General features: G+C 43.1%; 1 protein-coding gene, 1 non-coding gene and 1 pseudogene across 2 annotated transcripts in view; 2 read left to right on the forward strand and 1 right to left on the reverse strand.

The window, feature by feature from the left end:
• Window positions 1-24306, forward strand: part of CTNND2 (catenin delta 2) — a 1090646-nt gene that overhangs the window by 985696 nt on the left and 80644 nt on the right.
• Window positions 12213-12316, forward strand: LOC138984269 (U6 spliceosomal RNA). Its single transcript, XR_011461530.1, has one exon. It is a non-coding gene; the product is annotated as a U6 spliceosomal RNA (small nuclear RNA).
• LOC138984257 (5S ribosomal RNA) lies at window positions 15413-15532 on the reverse strand (annotated as a pseudogene).

The raw sequence follows: 24306 nt of genomic DNA on the forward strand, positions 1-24306 counted from the left end.
CTGAGACACACTCATTTTTTCAAACTTAAAATGAAATTCCCTGTTCAATTTTGCATACGATAACGTCTTTGAACAATGTCAGGTAAAATAGCGGCTTTGGCGTGAAATGATAAAAGACAAACGACTTGTTTCCGAAAACATGTAATATCCTTTGAATCCCACATTTTCTCATCCTGAGTATTTAATGTGGGCAACTGAACTTGAGACAGTACAGACCCGGCTGGTGCAGGCATATAGTAATGTACAAGGTGTTGATTTCATTAGGAGTCACTACTATCCCAGCATCAACCTTAGAGGGTATTCAAGGTAAATTAAAGGGTAAGAAATTCCCACGGTCCTCATTTGCAGACTTGAACAGTTTAATTTGCTCATCAGAGTCACAGCTATGAAATGGCACGTGGTATTAAACTTTTTAACTGAATATTAACTTCATAGACTAATAGTGCCTGGTGTTTCTGTGAGTCAGGTTCATTATAAGTGACCTTGTTACTCTTTTCTTTTGGGGGGAGGCAAGGGGGTTACTTTTTAAAAATTGAAGGATAGTTGATTTACAATACTGTGTTAGTTTCAGGTATACAACAAAGTGATTCAGTTATACATTTTTTCAGACTCTTTTTCTATTTTAAGTTATTATATTGAATATAGTTTCCTGTGCTACACAGGAGGACCTTGTTGGTTATATATTTTATATGGTAGTGTGTATCGGTTTATCCCATATTAGTGATTTATCCCTCCTCCACCCTCCCTATTGGTAACCATAGGTTGTTTTCTATATCTTGAGTCTATTTCTGTTTTATAAATAAAGTCACTTCTATTATATTTTAGATTCCTTGTATAAGTGATACTATATAGTATTTGTCTGATTAACTTCATTTAGCACAATAGTTTCTAGGTCCATCCATGGTGATGTGGATTCTTTTTTAAGACCAAGTAATATTCCACTGTATATGCGTACCACATCTTCTGTATCACCCATCTCTCTGTGGACACTTAGGTTGCTTCCATGCCCTGGCATGTATATAGTGCTATAATGAACCCTGGGGTGCATGTGTCTTTTCAGATTAGAGTTTTCATCTTTTGAGGGGTTTATGCCCAAGAATGGGATTACAGGAGCATATCATAGCTCTGTGTTTAGTCTTTGGAGGCACCTCCACAGTTTACATTCCCACCAACAGTGTAAGAGGGTTCCCCTTTCTCCTCACCCTCTCCAGCATTTATTATTTGTAGAGCTTTTGATAACTACTATTCTTTTTGAGGAGTTAATATTGTGAATTATTATTCTTAATGCTTAGAGTGGGAAGATTAACCTGTCATATTCTCCTGAAAGGGCTTCCCAGGTTGTTCAGTGGCAAAGAATCTGCCTGCCAGTGCAGGAGACAAGAGTTCATCCCTAGATCAGGAAGATCCCCTGGAGAAGGCAATGGCAGCCCACTCCAGTATTCTTGCCTGGAGAATCCCATGGACAGAGAAACCAGGTGGGCTACAGTCCATGGGGTCACAAAAGAGTCAGACACAACTTAGGAATTAAAACAACAACAACAGTTCTGACTGGTGTGAGGTGACACCCCATTGTGGTTTTGATTTTTATTTCTCTAATAATTAGTGATGTTGAGCATCAGTTTCCTGTGCCTGTTGGCCATCTGTATGTCTTCTTTGGAGAAACATCTATTTAGCCACCTTGTCACTCTTAAAATGTTACAATAGAGGGTGTGTGTGAGAGATTACCCACAGGCTCTCTCACCAGCAAATCATTTTGGACCACGGGGTCTCCTGCAGGGAACAATGTCTCAACTCACTTCCTCAGACCACAGCTCCCCACGCTGTGTACCACAAATGGGTCACAGACTGTACTGAACCTTGGATGTGCTTAGGCCGCAGGAAGGTCTGAGAAGCAAACACGTAGATCTGTAGACCCCAGCAGCAGGGCTCAGCTCTGACCCCAGGATGCGTTAGCATTTTCTGCATGCTGAGGAAACAGTTTAGAAATTCTGTCCGATACAAGCCTCCCACCTGCACAGCCCAACGTGAGACACCTGCTTTCTGTCATTCTATCTGGAACTCAGAAGTTTGAACTTTCAGCTCATCCTCCCCTTTGCTCCTCATTCTAACCCAAACCCTAGTTTTGTATTTGCCCTCATTCTTCCAGAAATGGAAAATGAACAGAAATGGATACTCTTGGGGGATGGGGGGGGCTTTCTTTTCTTTATCCTTAGGAAATCCATCAGGATGTCTTGTTGATACTTCTTCAGGGAGTTTTTTAAAATTCATTTCCCTTCATATGTACTTCCCCTTTCAGTTTCAGCCTGCAGCATGGTGAATCCAGGACATGTCCATGGTCTCTTGCCTGGATCACTATGTCGCTCTCACCCTTTCTGAGTTCCCACCATCAAATCACAGCTGCCACCTTAATCTTTGTAAAGTCCTCCAGTAAAGGAATATTCAGTGTTTCCGTGATATGAATGACACAAAGTGAACTCTGCTGCCTGATTTTATTTTTCAATAAAGCAGTTTGTATTAAGGCTCCTCCAAGAGTCTCCATACTTCCTAGTCTGGACATGTCTCTCTTAATCTTACTCAAACCTCCAAAGCACGTGAAATACTCATATATCATGGTTTCTAAGAGAAAACTTTCCTCATTTTCTTCCTTTCTTTTCCTTTGGCTTTTTCTCCTCTACTCTACTTCAAGGCTCTGTTCTGGGTCAATCTTCTGTAAAGCTTATCGTATCAGTTCTTTATTTCTTAAATTGTATTTTCCAGTTCTAGAATTTCCATGTGGTTCTTTCTTATAGTTTCCATTTCTCTGCTGCATTTATTTGTTTCTGTTTTGTGGATGCATGTTGTCCATTTCCCCACTCGATACTTAGCATTTGTATAGTATTAAAACTCCTTGTCTGTTATTCTGCTATCTGGGTTGTTTGTGGATTTGCCTGTGTTGACTATCCTTTCTCTTAACTTTCATATTTTCCTGCTCCTTTGCATGTCTTGTGATTTCTTAGTTATGCTAGATATTGTGTCTTAAAATAGTAGCTGCTGCTGCTGCTAAGTGGCTTCAGTCGTGTCCGACTCTGTGCGACCCCATAGACGGCAGCCCACCAGGCTCCCCCATCCCTGGGATTCTCCAGGCAAGAACGCTGGAGTGGGTTGCCATTTCCTTCTCCAATGCATGAAAGTGAAAAGTTGAAAGTGAAGTCGCTCAGTCATACCCCACCAAAGCACCCCATTACTTCTACTGGTCTGCTAAGGTGGAGGGCTGAGTTAATCTAGTTAATCTAATGTGTATTTTAACCGTACCTGGGTTTTAGTTAAATTCAGCTTTTAGCCCCGCATTCAAATGTTTCAAGAGCATGATCAGTATTTAAGCACCAGTTAGTTGGTTTTAGAAGCGGAGCACACACACATTCTGAACATTCTTCTGTGCATCACAGCCCAGTCGCGCGTTTCTCAGTCAGAGGAGGTGTCTGGATCTCTGCACTGTCTACACTTTTCAGACCTGAAGCAATTTTACCCTCACAGTGTGTATCCAACCCCAGTGCTTGTGGTTCCTCAGTCCACAGCCATCCTCCCAGCCGGGCTCTCTCCCCACTGTCCCTGCTCTTACCCTTCTCTTTCCACATGAGCTTTTCTGCCCCCAGTTCCCACAGTTGCCCTTTCAACACCTCCCTTTGATCCAGTCCTTACCCATCCTCTAAGACAAATTCAGGTTCCACCCCCTTTTATTTCCCTTTTAAAAAAAAAAAAAAATTATTTTAATTGGAGGCTAATTACTTTACAGTATTGTGGTGGTTTTTGCCATACATGGACATGAATCAGTCACGGGTGTACATCTGTTCCCCATCCCGAACGCCCCTCGCACTTCCCTCCCCACCCCATCCCCCTGAGTTGTCCCAGAGCACCAGCTTTGAGTGCCCTGCTCCGTGCATCAAATTTGCACCGGTCATCTATTCTACATATGGTAGCATACATGTTTCAGTGCTATTCTCTCAAATCAGCCCGCCCTCCCCATCTCCCACAGAGTCCAGAAGTCTGTTCTTTACATCGGTGTCTCTTTTGCTGCCTTGCATACAGAGTGAAGTAAGCCAGAAAGAGAAACACCAATACAGTATATTAACGCATATATATGGAATTTAGAAAGACAGAAATGGCGGATCCTATATGCAAGGTTCCACCCCTTTTACAAAGCTTCCTTGAGAACCCTGTGTTTAGTTTTGTGCTCTCTATGTGTTGATCAACATATTCCCCCAAATTTAGCACATAAGGAATATTGGGTACAAGACCCATATGAGCACACAGTGCTTCGGATGCAGTAGTATCATCTCACCCAAGCTGATAGCTCTTTAGGAACAGGAGAAAAAGTCTTTCTCTGTTTTCTTTTTTTTTTTTTTTTGCTTCTTTTGAAAGTCCTCACAATGCCTCAATTCTGTGAATGTGATCACAGCCACAGAGAGGTGTCGCATCGTTCTGCTAGAAATGAGCTCCAGGGGAGCCGGGGGAGACACTTACTTATTTGCTGCTGAAAACCCCAGAACAGGGCTGTTCCAACATCTAGCAGATACTTAGGAGGTTTCATTTGAATGCACAGTAGATTGAAGTCATAATATTGTGGTTTCAATACCTAGATTCCCATTGTTATTTGTCGATTTACCTGATTATTCAATATTGGTTTGCAGTGATAACCTATAGCATAACATCTTTGACAAATGAGACCTACAAGTAAGTAAGTTAGTGGAGAAGGAAATGGTAACCCACTCCAGCATTCTTGCCTGGAGAATCCTATAGACAGAGGAGCGTGGCGGGCTCCAGTCCATGGAGTCGCAAAGAGCTGGACATGACTGAGGAACTAACACTTACTTAGCAACTCTCTTTCCTCACCTTGAACACAGCAGCAACACTACATTCCTAAATCTAGAGCTCCAAGCCTTATTTTTGCTATGTGAACCAAAGCAGAGGAAAAACACTTTTTCAGACTGATTCTTTCGTTGCAGTTGTATCCTGGAGTCACCCAAGCCCGCCCCCAGAGACGTTCAGTTATTAGCACTTATTTTTAAGCTTCCTGGGGGGTTGTAATATCTAGCCAGGGTTGAGAACTACTGCTTGAAAGCTCTGTAAGACCCATCAGAAATAAAAACAGCCTGCTAATCTGGAAAACTGTCTTCTCCTAATTTTGAAATGTTTCATAATGACTGCGGTCTAAACCTGAAGCCATTATCCCCTGAGTATTTTTCTCTGAGACATTCTCTTTCTTTGATTGCAAGAGACACAGACGTTTTTTTTCCAACAATGATTCTGATTCAAGCTTCCTCCTTACATTATTGGATGTAATGATAATGACTTTGAAATAGCTGATTTCAGTTAACATTGCCACTAAGGCGATTGATAGCTGGAGTCAAAACAAAGCATGAATTCTTGCAAATACATAGGCTTCCCAGGTGGAGCTAGTGGTAAAGAACCTGCCTGCAGGAGACCTAAGAGATGTGGGTTCGATCCCCGGGTCAGGAAGATTCCCTAGAGGAGGAAATGGCAACCTACACCAGTATTCTTGCCTGGATAATCCCATGGACACAGGATCCTGGCGGGCTACAATCCATGGGATCAAAAAGAGTTGGACAGACTGAAGTGACTTAGCACAACACATCAGCTATTTGTTGTTAGATAATCTTTCATAACATACATGTAGTTAAACAAGTCATGAGTCTCTTCAGTTTGACAAAGGATTCTAACTTAACTTTTCCATTTAATAAAGCCCCTTATGACAAAAGACTAATTGAATCATGAGGATGAGTGTAAAGAGCTGTTAAAAACATCAAATTCAAGTGTAAGGCTGACAATAGAGCTCAGGACTGAGAAGACTACAAGGACTGTCTCGGTTTTTCTGATGGTGGTAGGGTGTCCCCTTGGGACCGCCCTTCCCCACTCAGGGTGTCTGAGTTCTCCATCATTTGGGAAGCCTGCAAGTGTTGAAGGAAAAAAATGACTGCAGGGTACCAATGAGCAAGCAAAGAACAATAAATAGAAAATATACAAATTAATACTTTGAGATATAATCCTGCCTCAAAAGCATCCTTCAAAAAATGAGAGTGTTAGCATTACCTTTCTTGAGAGCTGCTGTTTCCTGAGCTGAAGCTATTTATCACTTTCCAAATATACTCTCCTTGGCTGCTACCTTATATCTCTGCCTGATGATTTATTAAAATGTATTTTCTTTGATATGCAGAGGTGATGCTAGGCAATGTGTGCTTTAAGTTGCTTTCAAATCTGAGGTCTCTGGGGTTCAGTGTGAAGGCTGCATCAGCTAAGGGGAGAAGCTAATGGCTTCCCTTGAGGATGCCACCTTTGACCTTGATTTCTTGGCAGGATGCTAATCTACTGAACTAAGGAATGTTGGGCAATAGGGAGACCAGGGAGCAACTCCATTGGCTTCATTGCACACTCCTCATTTGACCTGATGCTGTATATCCTAGTGTTACACAGACCTTCCTCTGTGACACCTCGCTTACTCACTCCAAGAAACAATACTGCTCCCTTCTCACCAGTTCTCCCTACTTTCCCAGGCTGGGGGAGAAGAGGTAGGAGATACAAAGAGGTGGGGTGGGTGATAAATATTGACAAAGATAATTCTTGAATGAAGGTACAGCGTATTGTTTCTGAAGCATCATTATAGAGGGAAGTAGAGGAATTGTTCAGTTACCTATTTTCCATGATGAAAAGGACCACAACTAAACTAAAAACATTTGAATTAGAAAGCAGAGCACCTCTCTGGGTCAACATTTTAAAAGGTAGGCAAGTGACTGTGCTATGCTACTCAGTTGGATAGTAATGATCTGTGAGCAACAGACAATGAATGCCAGTATTCCATAATTAAGTACAATTTGCAAGGAAGCCCATCTTAAAAGGATAAGTGACCTCCTATGTGTAAACAGGATTGCATCCATGGTAATTAGACACAAATGGGAAGGACAGACTGGCTGAGTCAGGCTTTGTCTTCTTCCCATGTCTGCTTAAGGCAGCATGTCCAGCCGCCCTGCTTTTCAGCTTCCCAGCTGGCTCTCAGAGTCACCCCCAACCAGCTGAGCAGGTGGGCCCTGGGCAGGATGGAGCAGAGGATTTAGGGATTTGGAGTGAGCGTGATCCTTGGAGAGCAATATCAGGGAGGAAAACCAAAACCACAGATGAGAGACAATACCACAGTTGTTACTTACAGCAACAACCACAGCTCTGACCCAGGCTTCATCTTCGAACCACCCGCTCCTGCTTCTGGAAGGAAGCTGAGGGCCTGGCTTCCACTGGATACAGAATAAGCAAATGGCAGCTGCCTAATACCAGTTAGTCTAACCACACAAACAAATCAGTGAGTCCAGCTGTTTGGGTATCGTCTTTTGGAAAATGTCTGTTTAGACCATTTTTAAGCAGAATGGACTCAGGGAATGTTTGCCCCTCAGGAGCAGGGAGGGGCTTGACTTTGTCCAGTGAGGTAAGGGAGGCTGTGAACATGTATACGGGTGGGTTTTCAAGCAGATCAGATTTATTGGAAGAATGCATAGGGAAGCCAAGGATCTGAAAAATGGAGTCCCTGGAAATCTCAAGCCCTGCGTTCCCTCAGAGAATCTTCACGAAGTCCCCAGGCATGTAGGACCCAGTTTGGAGACCTCTGTCGCAGGGTAGCCTGACCCTGGCGGACTCCAGTTATGACCTTCCCATTGCTCCCACCTGGCCAGTGGTGGATGCTAGGAGAATGTGCTTCTCTGATGGATTTGCTGTGTTTTGACAAGCTGTTTCCTCACACTCCATTTTTGAGCTGCGGTTCCCTAGGGGGAGCTTTACCACATAGAGAAAAGCAGCCAACTGCATGCTGAGAAACACCAGGCAAGATTTAAGGATTACATTTGAAGCTAATTAAGACTACAGTATGAATTTTATGCTCAATCATAATTTCTTATCTACATAGAAAGTATCATTATTGAGACAATAAGCAGAGTATTTGAAACTTCCTGGAGACTAATTAAATAGAAAGAAGTCTGGCTCTCAGACTGGAAGCTCCACAATTCAGTCCTCATACCATAAATGTCTGATGTGATGGTTTAATACAGTTGCCAAGATATTGTACTAAGAAATAGCTGGATGCTTCAAGGGGTGAGCATAATTCTCTCCTTGTCTGCTGACTTTGGAAATGTGGAATTACTTATCTCCTCATTCATCATTTGGCCAATATTTATCATGGCATCAAGCCCATCAGTCCCATCACTTCATGGCAAATAGATGGGAAAAAAGTGGAAACAGTGAAAGATTTTATTTTCTTGGGCTCCAAAATCACTAAGGATGGTGACTGCAGCCATGAAATTAAAAGACACTCACTCCTTGGAAGGAAAGCTATGACAAACCTAGACAGCATATTAAAAAGCAGAGACATTACTTTGCCAAGAAAGGCCCATCTAGTCAAAGCTATGATTTTTCCAATAGTCTTGTATGGATGTGAGAGTTGGACATAAAGAAGGCTGAGTGCTGAAGAAATAATGCTTTTGAACTGTGGTGTTGGAGAAGACTCTTGAGAGTCCTTTGGACTGCAAGAAGATCCAACTAGGCAATTCTACAGGAAATCAACCCTGAATATTCGTTGGAAGGACTGATGCTGAAACTGAAGCTCCCATACTTTGGCCACCTGATATGAAGAGCAGACTCACTGGAAAAGACCCTGATGCTGGGAAAGATTGAAGGCAAAAGGAGAAGGTTGCAGCAAAAGATGAGATGATTAGATGGCATCTCTGACTTAATGGACATGAGTTTGAACAAGCTCAGAGAGAGAGTGAAGGACATGGAAGCCTGGCGTACTTTAGCCCATGGGGTTGCAAAGAGTCCGTCTCGACTTAGTGACTGAACAACAACAACAAATTGTGTGCCTACTATGTGCTCATTCCAGTAGAGCATCAAAGTTCCTGCCTCCTGGACTGTATGGTCCAAGAATGCAAACAGTTACAAAAGGAAGCAAACAGTATTCACCTTCCGCGTTGTATATGACCAAAATAGTTTACAGGATTAGAGTGTAACAAAGAGAGGAGACTGTTGAGTGAGTGGTCAGGAAAGGCCTCTACCAGGTGACACCAAGCAAATCCCCAGTGATGGACAAGAGCCAGATGTTAAACTATCTGGAGAAAGAGTTTTCTGGGCAAAAGAAGTAGCAGAACAAAAACTGTGCTGCAGAAGGGAGCTTGACATGTGCCTAAGGTGGTGAGAAGGTCAGTGTTTTACAGACAGTAAATGAGGCAGGAGCAGTTGGAGGTGGTGATGGTGAGTGAAAATAAACCTTTAAGCCTGGAGAGGGTACCTGAAGATTTTTGGCTGTACAAACATGATAGGATTTATGGTCCTTGAAGTCCTCTCTGGTTGCCAGTCAGAGACCAGACTGTCGGAAAGCAAGAAGGTCAGTGAGGACTTGACTTCAGTCTGGGAAGGAGATCATGGTATCATGTTCCAGAGCTGCAACAAAGGGGGAGGAGCCAGCAGGCCTCAATGAATGGGATGCAAAGCACTATAGATAGGAAAAGGAAACTGGACACAATAGAATCAGGAGTTTTGTTCAGGGCTAAAAGTTTGAAATGTCTGTTAGATACAAAAGAGGAAATGCCTGGTAGAAAATGGGAGAGATCAGTTATGATACTCATAGCTGATATATTCATAAGTGTATCATCAGTGGGGGAAAAAAAGATATTTAAAGTCATGGTCCAATTATTTTAATTCCCTAAATGCAGAAGCAGCTACAGGAAGCCTAATCCAAAAATAAAATGCCAAGCCACAGGTGGACAGGCATTTCTTGGCTCATTAACTAAAGATAGGTTTCTTCCGTAATTGTATTCTTTCTTTTCCCCTTTGAGTAAAACAGACAAGAGATAGTATTGTTTCTTTTGTGAGTGCTACTGAAAAATATAAGACCAGATGCATTCAAATAATTTTAGAATTATCTGTAGGTCATATTTGTGGGGCACTTTGAAGTGTGTCTTACTTGTTTAGGGACAGTAAATAGAGCTTATTCATACACAACTTCCCCGGTAGCTCAGTGGTAAAGAATCTGCCTGTGATGTAGGGGAACACATCAGGAGCTGCACGTTTGATTCCTGGCTCCAGAAGACACTCTGGAGCAGGAAATGACAACCTACTCCAGTATTCTTGCCTGGAAAATCCCAGGGACAGAGGTGCCTGGCGGTGCCCAAGTCTACAGTCCTTGGGGTCGCGAAGAGTCGGACGTGACTTAGCAACTAAACACACGCAACTTTCAACTGCTGTTGAGGTGTCAGCCTATAGATCCACCCAGGAGGAAACATGGCGGTGGGGTGGGGAGAGGGTCGGCCAGTTGAGATTGATGAGCAGTGTGGATTTCCATCCACTGGTCTAGACTCTCTCCTTGGGTATTATTTGCTTTGCTTTTGTTTCCTAAGGCTCCTTATTCTGCATCGTCACATTTGACTACTGAGATTTTCATCTGTCAGCAATTTGTGTGTGTGTGTAGTCATCCCTTATCATAGTGCTTCCGGGAATCAGTGAATCCCTGCGAACGAGACCGTATACCTCCTCATTCTGGCTTGTTCAGTTTTCCATGCGGCAGAACGTGTTTTAGGGATGCATATGTGAAAGGCCAAGGTATTTATCCATGGAGTATATTTTAATGAAAATGAGTGGAAATGCTTCTTTGCTAGTACATTTGTAACTCAGCAGGAGTACAAACGGTCTGCTGGTGATTGATACCACCCGTACAAACGGTCTGCTGGTGAACTTATCCTCCATTTTTCGCTTGTGTGCAGGTCTTGGCAGAGGTTTTCAAACATTTAGAAGTGAGAATAACATACAGTGACAGAAATGCTTCCAAGAGATATAAATCTAATTGATAGAAGACCACTGGAGACACTTGTAGCCAAGCTTACCTTATTTGGCAGGAAAAAATATATATTTTGCTTCTTCTTTCTTTTGCAATTCTAAGGTTCAACTAAATTATAGTTCTCTTTAAAAATAGATAGATAGAGATGGGTACAGATATAGATAGAGATGACTTCTGTGGTGGTCCAGTGGTTAAGAATCTGCCTCCCAGTACTGGAGACACAGGAGATGTGGGTTCGATCCCTGGGTCAGGAAGATCCCCTGGAGAAGGAAATGGAAACCCACTCCAGTATTCTTGCCTGGAGAATCCCATAAACAGAGGAGCCTGGCGGGCTAAAGTCCTTGGGGTCACAAAGAGTCGGACACGACTGAGCCACTGAGCCCACACACGTGGATATAGATATTGATATCGGAAGCACAGAGTTTTGTGACTTTTTCTTATAAATTGAGTACTGTTTTCATTCATTTGAATTTTAGTTGACTGTGGGTGAATGATTTTCTTATATCTTATATCTTATTTCTTTCTTATATATAACTGGGTTTTATAGGCCACCAGAGTTTTTGTAAGCAATGTGATTTTCATTCCAAGGCCATTTTGAGAGATTCATGTGACACATGCAAAAATGGGAAATCATGGTGGTTCTGCTTTCAAATTCCTAACAGCATCTGTACGTTTGTTTGCTCATAATTGAGATCCAGCTCTGTAGTACTGATGGTCCACACAACCCACCCCATTAAGCAGTCCATATTCTCCCTGTAAGCTTTCTGTTTCCTCTAGTTTCCTAGCTGCTCCATGAATGAGGCTGTTCTCTGGTCTTGATAGCACCCTGAGACAGCTGCCATATACCATGAGGCTGGAGGGAGGGTGTTGGCAGAGGCATGTGGTTTTCCATAATGCATGTTAAAGGATAAAGTCATAAGTATATAGATAAGACATATGTCACAGCAATACAGCCCAAGCAGGGACTCCACATACCGAGATTAACTGAGAAAGGCTCAACATGGAATCACCTTTGGGAACAGCCTGGACACATGTCCTGACTTGACCCCAGACTTCTTAAGGCCAAGTCTGTGTGTGTGTGTGGAACCTGATCATCTCTGTCTCCAAAGCTCCACAGGCAATTCTAACACCAGTCAGGGCAGAGATCCTGGTCACTCTGCTGTGTTAGTTAGCTCCCACTAAGCCAGCGATTTCCTCTTATGAACACATACTGCCCTTTTCATGCTTGCTGGGCCATTTTGCACTGAACCCTAAATGTTTATTTAGTAAAGGGCATTCGTATCTTCAGAAGACTTAGGTCAAGTGCCACTAAGTTTGTTCAAGAAGCCCATGAATTTAAAATACAGAAGCAGTGCTCACTTCTGCAAAACATGCACTAAAATTGGAATGATACAGAGAAGATTAGCATCCTTGCACAAGGATGACACACAAATTAGTGCAGAATTTCTTATTTTTGTAGAAGAAAACATGGTTACCAAAGGGGAAGTGGTGGAGGGATAAATGGGGAGGACGGGATTAGCAGTTGCATACTGCCATGTGTAAAATAGATAAACAATGAGGATTTACTGTGTAACAGAGGGAACTATAGTCAATATCTTGTAATAACCTATAATGGAAAGTAATTGAAAAAAGGAAAATATATATATGTATAACAAAATCACTTTGCTGTAACCTGAAACTAACATAAATTGTAAATCAACTGTAATTCAATTTTTAAAAGAAACTTAAAAAAAGAAAAAGAAATTTAAGAGACTGATTGACCAACTGTAATGTATGGGTCTTATTAAAACAAAATGTAAAAAAACTAAAAACAATGAAATAATCAGGGACTTTGAAAAAAAATACAAGCAACTTAGAAAGGAAATGTCATTATTTTGAAATAAGGTGATGGCATCACCGACTCGATGGACAAGAGTTTGAGCAAGCTCCAGGAGTTGGTGATGATCAGGGAAGCCTGGCATGCTACCGTCCATGGGGTCACAAAGAGTCGGACACGACTGAGCAACTGAACTGATATAAACTATATCAGATTCTATAACACATTAAATATAGGAGTAAAACTAAGCTTTTCCCAGATTCATTTAAATTTATCCTGCCTCTCACTTGTCAATATTTCTTTCCTTAAATTTTACTGGATTATAGTTGATTTACAGTGTTGTGGTAGTTTCAAGTCTACAGCAGTGATTCACTTCTACATGTGTTCGTTCATTTTCAGATTCTTTTCTCATATAGGTTATCACAGAATATTGAGTTCCCTGTGTTATACAGTAGGCCCTTTTTAGTTATCTATCTTAAATGTAGTAAGTAGTATGTGTATGTTAATCCCAAGCTCTTAATTTATCCCTTTCTCCCCACATTTCCCCTTTGGTTACCATAAGTTTTTCAATATCTGTAAGTCTGTTTTTCAATATTTCTTTAGTAATAACCCAAGTTAACTCAGTCAGTGATATTCACTGAGTGACAACCACATTAAAGGCTTCATGCTAGGTGCTATGATTCAAAGTGAAAGTGTTAGTCACTCAGTCGTGTCCCACTCTTTGCGACTCCATGGACTGTAGCACACCAGGCTCCCCTGTCCATGGAATTCTCCCAGCAAGAATACTGGAGTAAGTTACCACTCCCTTCTCCAAGGAATCTTCCCAACCCAAGGATCAAACCTGGTCCTGCATTGCAAGCAGATTCTTTACATCTGAGCTACCCGGGAAGCTATGATTCAAAGATGACATTTATTTAAATTCTCAAAAGAAGATTCACTAATAATATTGAGATGTGAAGGACTTATTCTCAGAAATAAAATCTGTTGCTCAGACACCTTTTTTTTTTTTTTTTTTTTTTTTTAGTTCTACCAGTTTATTGCTCCCAACCCATCTGCCTCCACCCTCATGCATGCATGCTCAGTCCTGTAACACCATGGACTGCAGCCTGCCAGGCTCCTCTGTCCATGGACTTTTTCAGGCAAGAATACTGAAGTGGGTTGCCATTTCCTTCTCCAAGACACCTAATTTTGATTCCAACATATTCTTAGCAAAGGCAGATTGGGGGAGACAGCCCAATCCTAGCTCCATGGCCTAGGGTCCCCAGCCCAGGACCCAATCCTCCAGAGCTGGTGTGTCTAAGAACCCACACGACCACTTGTGCTGTGACCTTGGGCACCAACTTCTTTCTGCATCCAGGAAACCAGCTCAACGGCAACTTGTTGGTGCAGTTGCCCTGCCATCGGTGAGCCCACCGTGAGCCCTGTCTGGCCAGGCGGTAGTGGCATTCCTCTCTGTAGTCCTGACACACATCACCATCCCCAGCAGTCTCACATGTGGGCCAGTAGCAGTTCAGTCTCTCCAGCCTTTGCTCTTCATTACATGGGTATTCTTTCTCCAAAGCCAAAAGACCGCTTAGTATGGTACCACCAAGCACAGTCAGCCTCTAAAACAGCCACCACTGGCTTGCCTCGATATACCCAGCAACTGGCTTCAGATCAGATTGTGGGAGGAAAACTTTTCTACCAACTTGGGTCTTAGTACTAGGTCAGGGGCAAGCAGAGGAAATGCAAGTTAATTAACAATAGAGTCGCAGGAGAAAAGACAGTATCTATTCACATGCATGCAGGGTACTCAATAATGTGAGTAATTCACTGAACAACCAAGAGTAATGGTTTATATATCAGCATAATAATGGAAAGGAGGAGGAAACAGGGCTCCCGGGGGAATAAATGGAGGGTCTGACAGCTTCTATAACGTGTATACATGCAGTTTCTCATCGCCACGCTAATGGTCATTCTCGTTCTTGGCTGGAAGCTCCCCAGAGAAAGGATTGATGACAGCTTCCTTCTCAAAAAGCTCTGCAATTAGTCAGATGAGGGGGGCTCCGAAAGTCTTGACTGTGAATCCCAGAAGCCTCCCATTTAAAATAATCTTTATGTCATTCTGCTGTGTCCCTTTAATATTGTCACAGTATTTGTTTAGGGAGCCTTACTTGTAGCTCCAGTTTCTATGTCCTTAATCCCATTTTCTCAGACCTTTCCACTTCATTCATTCCTCAGTCAAGCCTAAGGTGGGAGACGGATGATTTAGGTCTTGCCAGACCTCAAGTCAGGCTTCCCAAGTGGTGCTAATGGTAACCTGCCTGCCAGTGCAGGGGACATAAGAGATGTGGGTTCAGTCCCTGGGTTGGGAAGATCCCCCAGAGGAGGAAATGGCAACCCACTACAGTTTTCTTGCCTGGAGAATCCCATGGACAGAGGAGCCTGGTGGGCTACGCTCCATAGGGTCACAAAGAGTTGGACACGACCGAAGCAACTTAGCACGCACGCACATACCTCAAGCCAGCATTCTTATGACAGGTAGCAGCTCTGATGGTTCTCATCACTAAAGCTTCAGCCAGCCAAGCAGCTGTTACAAAACCCATGCCTCGTCTCAAAAACCAATTCAAAGCTCTCAGTCTACTGATTAACCTTAGAGAGTACATTAAAAGTAATACACCAAAAATAGACTATATGATGCGATGGCAATGTCTCTACTTTTTGTTTTTGTTTTTGTTTTGTTTTGTTTTGTTTTGTTTTTTTAATCACCCGGTATTCCCAGGCGGTCTCCCATCCAAGTACTAACCAGGCCCAACCCTGCTTAGCTTCCGAGATCAGACGATATCGGGCTCGTTCAGGGTGGTATGGCTGTAGACCTACTTTTTGGATACATGTAAACACAGAACTAACTGGGACCACTTAGTGTGGGGCAAGGCTTCCGTAGTGGCTTGGTGGTAAAGACTCCACCTTCAATGCAGGGAGATGCAGAGGACGTGAGTTCAATCCCTGGGTTGGGAAGATCCCCTGGAGGAGGAAATGGCAACCCACTCCAGTATTCTTGCCTGGAGAATCCCATGGACAGAGGAACCTGGTGGGCTACAGTCCACGGGGTCACGGAAGAGTCAGACACGACTTAGTGACGAAACAGCAGAGTGGAGCAAATAGCTCTTTATGATAATATTCTTCTAATACGGAAAAATAAATGATGCCTCTCACAGAGACCCTGAATCATCTAGAAAATACTGAATTGTATTTACTGTGTAGCAAGCCTTCAACTTTTACAAACTTCACTCACAGCAGAGCCAGACCAAGGGTGAGTTCTCTTTCCAAGGGAGGAAATAGTGATTCAGAGGATGGGAGGTGGGCCTGAGAGTTGATACATGTGGGCTGGAACCATGAGATGGGGTTTTGCAGGGGACCCCTGATGAAGGTAACCAGAAATGTGTTTATTGCCCTTGGTAGCTGTCATATTACCTTTTAGTATCTTTTCCTGTTGATCATCTTTTAAAAAATTTTTTTTAATTTTATATTGGCATATAGTTGATTTACAATGTTGCATGAGTTTCAGGTGTACAGCAAAGTGGTTTAGTTATGCATATATCCATGTAGGTTATTATAGAATACTGAGTAGGGCTTCCTGTGCTGTACAGTAGGTCCTTGTTGGTTATCAATTGTGTACATAATGGTGTGTATATGTTCATCACAACCTCGTAATTTATTCCACCCCCCCCCACCTTTTTCCTTTGGTAACCATAAATTTGTTTTCTAAGTCTCTGAGTCTGTCTGTCTCTGAGTTGTAAATCAGTTCATTTATATCATTTTTTAGATTCCACATATAAGTGGTATGATGTGATGTTTGTCTTTCTCTAGCTGACTTGCTTCTCCTTCAGTTCAGTTCAGTCAGTTCAGTCGCTCAGTTGTGTCCGACTCTTTGCGACCCCATGAATTGCAGCACGCCAGGCCTCCCTGTCCATCACCAACTCCCGGAGTTCACTCAGACTCACGTCCATCAAGCCATCTCATCCTCTGTCGTCCCCTTCTCCTCTTGCCCCCAATCCCTCCCAGCATCAGAGTCTTTTCCAATGAGTCAACTCTTCGCATGAGGTGGCCAAAGTACTGGAGTTTCAGCTTTAGCATCATTCCTTCCAAAGAAATCCCAGGGCTGATCTCCTTCAGAATGGACTGGTTGGATCTCCTTGCAGTCCAAGGGACTCTCAAGAGTCTTCTCCAACACCACAGTTCAAAAGCTTCAATTCTTCGGCATTCAACCTTCTTCACAGTCCAACTCTCACATCCATACATGACCACAGGAAAAACCATAGCCTTGACTAGACAGACCTTTGTTGGCAAAGTAATGTCTCTGCTTTTGAATATGCTATCTATGTTGGTCATAACTTTCCTTCCAAGGAGTAAGTGTCTTTTAATTTCATGGCTGAAATCACCATCTGCAGTGATTTTGGAGCCCCCAAAAATAAAGCCTGACACTGTTTCCACTGTTTCCCCATCTATTTGCCATGAAATGATGGGACCGGATGCCATGATCTTCGTTTTCTGAATGTTGAGCTTTAAGCCAACTTTTTCACTCTCCACTTTCACTTTCATCAAGAGGCTTTTTAGTTCCTCTTCACTTTCTGCCATAAGGTGGTGTCATTTGCATATCTGAGGTTATTGATATTTCTCCCGGCAATCTTGATTCCAGCTTGTGTTTCTTCCAGTCCAGCGTTTGTCATGATGTACTCTGCATATAAGTTAAATAAGCAGGGTAACAATATACAGCTTTGACTAACTCCTTTTCCTATTTGGAACCAGTCTGTTGTTCCATGTCCAGTTCTAACTGTTGCTTCCTGATCTGCATACAAATTTCTCAAGAGGCAGGCCAGGTGGTCTGGTATTCCCATCTCTTTCAGAATTTTCCACAGTTGATTGTGATCCACACAGTCAAAGGCTTTGGCATAGTCAATAAAGCAGAAATAGATGTTTTTCTGGAACTCTCTTGCTTTTTCCATGATCCAGTGGATGTTGGCAATTTGATCTCTGGTTCCTCTGCCTTTTCTAAAACCAGCTTGAACATCAGGAAGTTCACGGTTCACGTATTCCTGAAGCCTGGCTTGGAGAATTTTCAGCATTACTTTACTAGCGTGTGAGATGAGTGCAATTGTGCGGTAGTTTGAGCATCCTTTGGCATTGCCTTTCTTTGAGATTGGAGTGAAAACTGACCTTCTTCAGTCCTGTGGCCACTGCTGAGTTTTCCAAATTTGCTGGCATATTGAGTGCAGCACTTTCACAGCATCATCTTTCAGGATTTGAAAGAGCTCAACTGGAATTCCATCACCTCCACTAGCTTTGTTCGTAGTGATGCTTTCTAAGGCCCACTTGACTTCACATTCCAGGATGTCTGGCTCTAGGTCAGTGAGCACATCATCGTGATTATCTGGGTCGTAAAGATCTTTTTTGTACAGTTCTTCTGTGTATTCTTGCCACCTCTTCTTAATATCTTCTGCTTCTGTTAGGTCCATACCATTTCTGTCCTTTATCGAGCCCATCTTTGCGTGAAATGTTCTGTTGGTATCTCTAATTTTCTTGAAGAGATCTCTAGTCTTTCCCATTCTGTTGTTTTCCTCTATTTCTTTGCACTGATTGCTGAGGAAGACTTTCTTATCTCTTCTTGCTATTCTTTGTACCTCTGCATTCAGATGCTTGTATCTTTCCTTTTCTCCTTTGCTTTTCACTTCTCTTCTTTTCACAGCTATTTGTAAGGCCTCCCCTGACAGCCATTTTGCTTTTTTGCATTTCTTTTCCATGGGGATGGTCTTGATCCCTGTCTCCTGTACAATGTCACGAACCTCATTCCATAGTTCATCAGGCACTCTATCTATCAGATCTAGGTCCTTAAATCTATTTCTCACTTCCACTGTATAATCATAAGGGATTTGATTTAGGTCATACCTGAATGGTCTAGTGGTTTTCCCTACTTTCTTCAATTTCAGTCTGAATTTGGTAATAAGGAGTTCATGATCTGAGCCACAGTTAGCTCCCGGTCTTGTTTTTGTTGACTGTATAGAGCTTCTCCATCTTTGGCTGCAAAGAATGTAATCAGTCTGATTTCGGTGTTGACCATCGGGGTGATGTCCATGTGTAGAGTCTTCTTTTTTGTTGTTGAAAGAGGGTGTTTGCTATGACTAGTGCATTTTCTTGGCAAAACTCTATTAGTCTTTGCCCTGCTTCATTCTGTATTCCAAGGCCAAATTTGCCTGTTACTCCAGGTGTTTCTTGACTTCCTACTTTTGCATTCCAGTCCCCATAATGAAAAGGACATTCTTTTTTGGGTGTTAGTTCTAAAAGGTCTTGTAGGTCTTCCTAGAACCGTTCAACTTCAGCTTCTTCAGTGTTACTGGTTGGGGCATAGACTTGGATTACTGTGATATTGAATGGTTTGCCTTGGAAACGAACAGAGATCATTCTGTTGTTTTTGAGATTGCATCCAAGTACTGCGTTACAGACTCTTTTGTTGACCATGATGGCTACTCTATTTCTTCTGAGGGATTCCTGCCCGCAGTAGTAGATATAATGGTCATCTGAGTTAAATTCACCCATTCCAGTCCATTTCAGTTTGCTGATTCCTAGAATGTCGACATTCACTCTTGCCATCTCTTGTTTGACCACTTCCAGTTTGCCTTGATTCATGGACCTGACGTTCCAGGTTCCTACACAATATTGCTCTTTATAGCATCGGACGTTGCTTCTATCACCAGTCACATCCACAGCTGGGTATTGTTTTTGCTTTGGCTCCATCCCTTCATTCTTTCTGGAGTTATTTCTCCACTGATCTCCAGTAGCATATTGGGCACCTACTGACCTGCGGAGTTCCTCTTTCAGTGTCCTATCATTTTGCCTTTTCATACTGTTCATGGGGTTCTCAAGGCAAGAATACTGAAGTGGTTTGCCATTCCCTTCTCCAATGGACCACATTCTGTCAGATCTCTCCACCATAACCCACCCATCTTGGGTTGCCCCATGGGCATGGCTTAGTTTCATTGAGTTAGACAAGGCTGTGGTCTTAGTGTGATTAGATTCACTAGTTTTCTGTGAGTATGGTTTCATTGTGTCTGCCCTCTGATGCCCTTTTGCAACACCTACCGTCTTACTTGTGTTTCTCTTACCTTGGGCGTGGGGTATCTGTTCACGGCTGCTCCAGCAAAGCGCAGCCACTGCTCCTTACCTTGGACGAGGGGTATCTCCTCACTGCTGCCCTTCCTGACCTTCAACGTGGGACAGCTCCTCTAGGCCCTTCTGCACCCATGCAGCCACCACTCCTTGGACGTCTCCTTGCTGACCTTTTATTTCTGGCTCAGTGATCGGAGGTGTTATTGTTCACTTTCTTGTCTAAATCACTTGGGCAGGTTACTTCCCCTTCTCTGTGTCTTTGATTCTTCATGTTTGAAATGGAGATAAACACAGTGTCAATCTCATAGGACAGTTGTGAGAAATAAAGACGTAAAGAGTACTCGGAACCATACGTGAGACCCTGAACTAAACACTAGTTAACTGAGCTATCACTAGTCTTATGCCTCATGGCAACAGCTGCACCACTCGTTCTAACTAGTGTTAGTTCTGGTAGTAGTGTCTGACTTGCTTTTGCACCTGCATGGGTTTCCCCCAGTCCAATGGAGGCACCTAGGCAATGGTTATTCAGTGTGTCTGTTCTATGAGAAACAGGTTAAAAGTTCTCAGTTGAAAGTTGTCTCAGGCCTATTGCAGTGAGACCTTTTTTCCAAAGCCCATTTTTCACTTTACTGTAGACACAAATCTTTTTTTATGCAGATGCTTAGAATTGTTTCCCAATGAAAAACATACTCCTTTCACGAAGACTTTCTATTGTGCCATCATATCTCTATTCCCCCAAGGAGCCCACTGGCAAATAATGGGACACTGAGGTAAAGTGTTGGCAATGAAGAACTGGAAACGACACGAGGAGCTGGAATCCCTGGTACCTATAATTATATTCACCTGCACATGTGTAGAGCTTGATAAAAAGAAAGAACCTGTTTTGTTATTCATTAATTTTAAGAGGAAAGAATGCCAAGAACTCTAAGGCTTAATGACCAAAACAAGCATCCCTGAAACAGATTCAGACACATGAGTGCAAAGTAGCAGACCAAATGCATTTTGTGACCGGGTACCTGTGGCTCAGCTGGTAAAGAATCGCCTGCAATGTGGGAGACCTGGGTTCGATCCCTGGGTTGGGAAGATCCCCTGGAGAAGGGAAAGGCTACCCACGCCAGTATTCTGGCCTGGAGAATTCCATGGACTGTATAGTCCATGGGGTTGCAAAGAGTCAGACACGACTGAGTGACTTCCACTCACTCGCTAGCTCACACCCTCCAAGGGGCTCCATCCGTGTCTCTCTTTGATATGCTGTTGTCTGAGTACCATCTTTGTGGTGCAACAAAAAGGACTGTCTCATGGTGTCTCCAGTTCAGTTCAGTTCAGTTCAGTCGCTCAGTCATGTCCGACTCTTTGCAACCCCATGAATCGCAGCATGCCGGGCCTCCCTATCCATCACCATCTCCCGGAGTTCACCCAGATTCACGTCCATCAAGTCAGTGATGCCATCCAGCCATCTCATCCTCTGTCATCCCCTTCTCCTCCTGCCCCCAATCCCTCCCAGCATCAGAGTCTTTTCCAATGAGTCAACTCTTCGCATGAGGTGGTCAAAGTACTGGAGTTTCAGCTTTAGCATCATTCCTTCCAAAGAAATCCCAGGGCTGATCTCCTTCAGAATGGACTGGTTGGATCTCCTTGCAGTCCAAGGGACTCTCAAGAGTCTTCTCCAACACCACAGTTCAAAAGCATCAGTTCTTCGGCGCTCAGCCTTTTTCACAGTCTAACTCTCACATCCATACATGACCACAGGAAAAACTATAGCCTCGACTAGATGAACCTTTGTTGGCAAAGTAATGTCTCTGCTTTTGAATATGCTATCTAAGTTGGTCATAACTTTCCTTCCAAGGAGTAAGTGTCTTTTAATTTCATGGCTGCAGCCCCAGTGAACCACAAAAAATCACAGGTAAAATGCACATTTTTAGGCAAATCCTTTGAGATGAGGATTCCCTGGATGGATTTGACTGCATTTTCCAGTGTAGTTGAATTACTTCTTTGGTATTGAATCTGCTCTGCTTTATACCAAAGAGCTCAGCCTCCTCCTACAGACATTGAAATTCATCTATTTCAGTCATGGCATTTAAGCTTTTTCTTTTCCTCTGATACTTCTTTGATAAGCTTGCCTCCACTTACAAAACCATCAAAGCCTGGAAAGAAATTATTTGACAAGAAAAAAAAGAAAAGCACGTTTAGTGTAAGTTTCGAATGAGACCAAATCGATGTCCCGTGTGAGGTGACCTGGCCTGGCAGTGAGCGTTACAGCCAGTTGTGTGTCACCTTTTCCTGGGCTGACTTCTCTTTCAAGCTTTCGGATGACTGTGTATGACCAGTCACATCGTTGAGATGCTGATTGAATCCAAAACCAAACTGTGGTCCTATTTGTGTCAACTCATGGGGGGGAAAAGTGCTATAGGCACAAACCAAACGTAACAGTTTGTTAATGAAAATATACAAACCTTAAGTGTTATATAATATTGATCGTTTTTATAGCGTACGTACTGAACGCAAAGGGCAAATGCCATCTGAGGCTGGTTCTCCCAGTCTCATTAGAACAGCTGTTATTGAAACCAAGCTGTTTCCTGCTCAGTTTGGCAAAGGACAGCACCACTCAATGGAGCTTTGTCAGTGCCTCAGGAGGGTGAGGTGACGTCAGGTCTTCTGGAAGCTTGTTTTTCTTAACTTTTTATTTTGTATTGGGATATAGCCAGTTAACAAACAATGTTGTGACAGTTTCAGGTGAACAGTGAAGGAATTCAATACGTGTATCCATTCTCCCCCAGACTCCCTCCCATCCAGGCTGCCACACAACATTGAGCAGAGTTCCCTGTGCTGTACACTAGGTCCTCGTTGGTTATCCATTTTCAGTATGGCAGTGTGTCCATGTCCATCCCAAACTCCCTCACTATCCCTTCCCCCATCCTTCCCTTTGGCAACCGTAAGATTGTTCCCTAAGTCCATGAGACTCTTTCTGTTTTGTAAGTAGGTTCATTTGTATCATTTCTTTTTAGATTCCGCCTGTAAGGGATATCATATGCTATTTCTCCTTCTCTGTCTGACTTATTTCACTCAGTATGGCACTCTCTAGAAGTTTGTTTGGAGCTTCCCATGTGGCGCTAGTGGTAAAGAACCAGCCTGTCAATGCAGGAGACATAAGAGAGGCAAATTCTACCCATGGGTCAGGAAGATCCCCTGGAGGAGGATATGGCTTGGGTAATCCCATGGGCAGAGGAGCCTAGCAGCCTATGCCCCATGTGTCTGCAAGAGTCAGACATGACTTAGTGGCTGAACGACAAAGCCAAGAAAATCTCAGACTATCAATAAATACTTGTTGAAATAACAAACAGCTAGTGTCATGGTTTAAGTTCACAGGGCTTACACATTACAGAATCTGTAGCTACAAAAAAAAAAATCTAATTCTATAAGAGAAGAGAGGAATGTCTCAGTTCTCATTAAAAAAAAATCTTTTGTCATCCTGATTTCCTAATGTTAGAACATTTCCATATACCCTACAGACTTATTTATTAGTGTTAAAGTTCTGTATTTTCGATTTCTCACTTTTTTCACCACTAGAAGTAGACATGCCAGGAGAAGTTTCAAATGCATGGATTGAATCCGTGATTCACCGTGTGGTTGAAGCTCCTGTCCATCAAGGCCCAGGTTCTGGTCCATTCATCTGCACTCCCTACCATGATGAGTGAAGTCAACCATGGAGTTAGTTGTATGTTCCATCTGTCACATGCTCCTTGTCCTGGCCGGGTTGTAGTATGTCGGATTGCTTGTCTCCCGTCCAGAATGCTCTTCAGTTTCAATTCACTCTTTTATCTTTCCACATGTTCTACGTCCATCCTAGAGATGGCAGCATATTTTAATAAGGAACCTCCTTGAGACCCTTGGGAAGGAGAGCTACCAGCCCACCTGGAGGTTTGCATAAGAATGCACACCGGCTCACGCCGGTGGAGTGGGTGATATAGAAATGGGCAAAGACCAACCACATGAGAAAAGCAAAGGCTGTCTGTCCTAAGCATCTTGTAGCAGGGGAGTCAGCCACCATCACTTGTGTTTGGCCGAGACTCATAGGCAGGCAGGGTAGTTGGAAAGCTTCATAGCGGAGAAAAGGGGAGAATTCCGGGGGCCCCGATGAGAGGTTGCTGGCCTGAGGAAGCTGGAGGAAGGCCAAGGAGAAGTGGACCATCCCATGTGATTAATGAGGGGTGCATATTTGACTTTTTTATGGTTGGTTTTCAGCTGGTCCCCAAGTTGACTCTTTGTGACCCCAAAGACTGTGGCCCACCAGGCTCCTCTGTCCATGGGATTTTCCAGGCAAGTATACTGGAGTGGGTTGCCATTTCCACCTCCAGGGGAATCTTCCCAACCCAGGGGCTGAAACCCAGGGGCATCTCTTATGTCTCCTGCATTGACAGGTGGATTCTTTACCACTGCACCACCTGGGAAGCTCAAGCTGCCCGTTATTAATCAAGTACTAGCCATT

The sequence above is a fragment of the Bos mutus genome, chromosome 20, assembly GCF_027580195.1.
Source record: "Bos mutus isolate GX-2022 chromosome 20, NWIPB_WYAK_1.1, whole genome shotgun sequence".
NCBI classification, from domain to species: Eukaryota; Metazoa; Chordata; class Mammalia; order Artiodactyla; family Bovidae; genus Bos; species Bos mutus.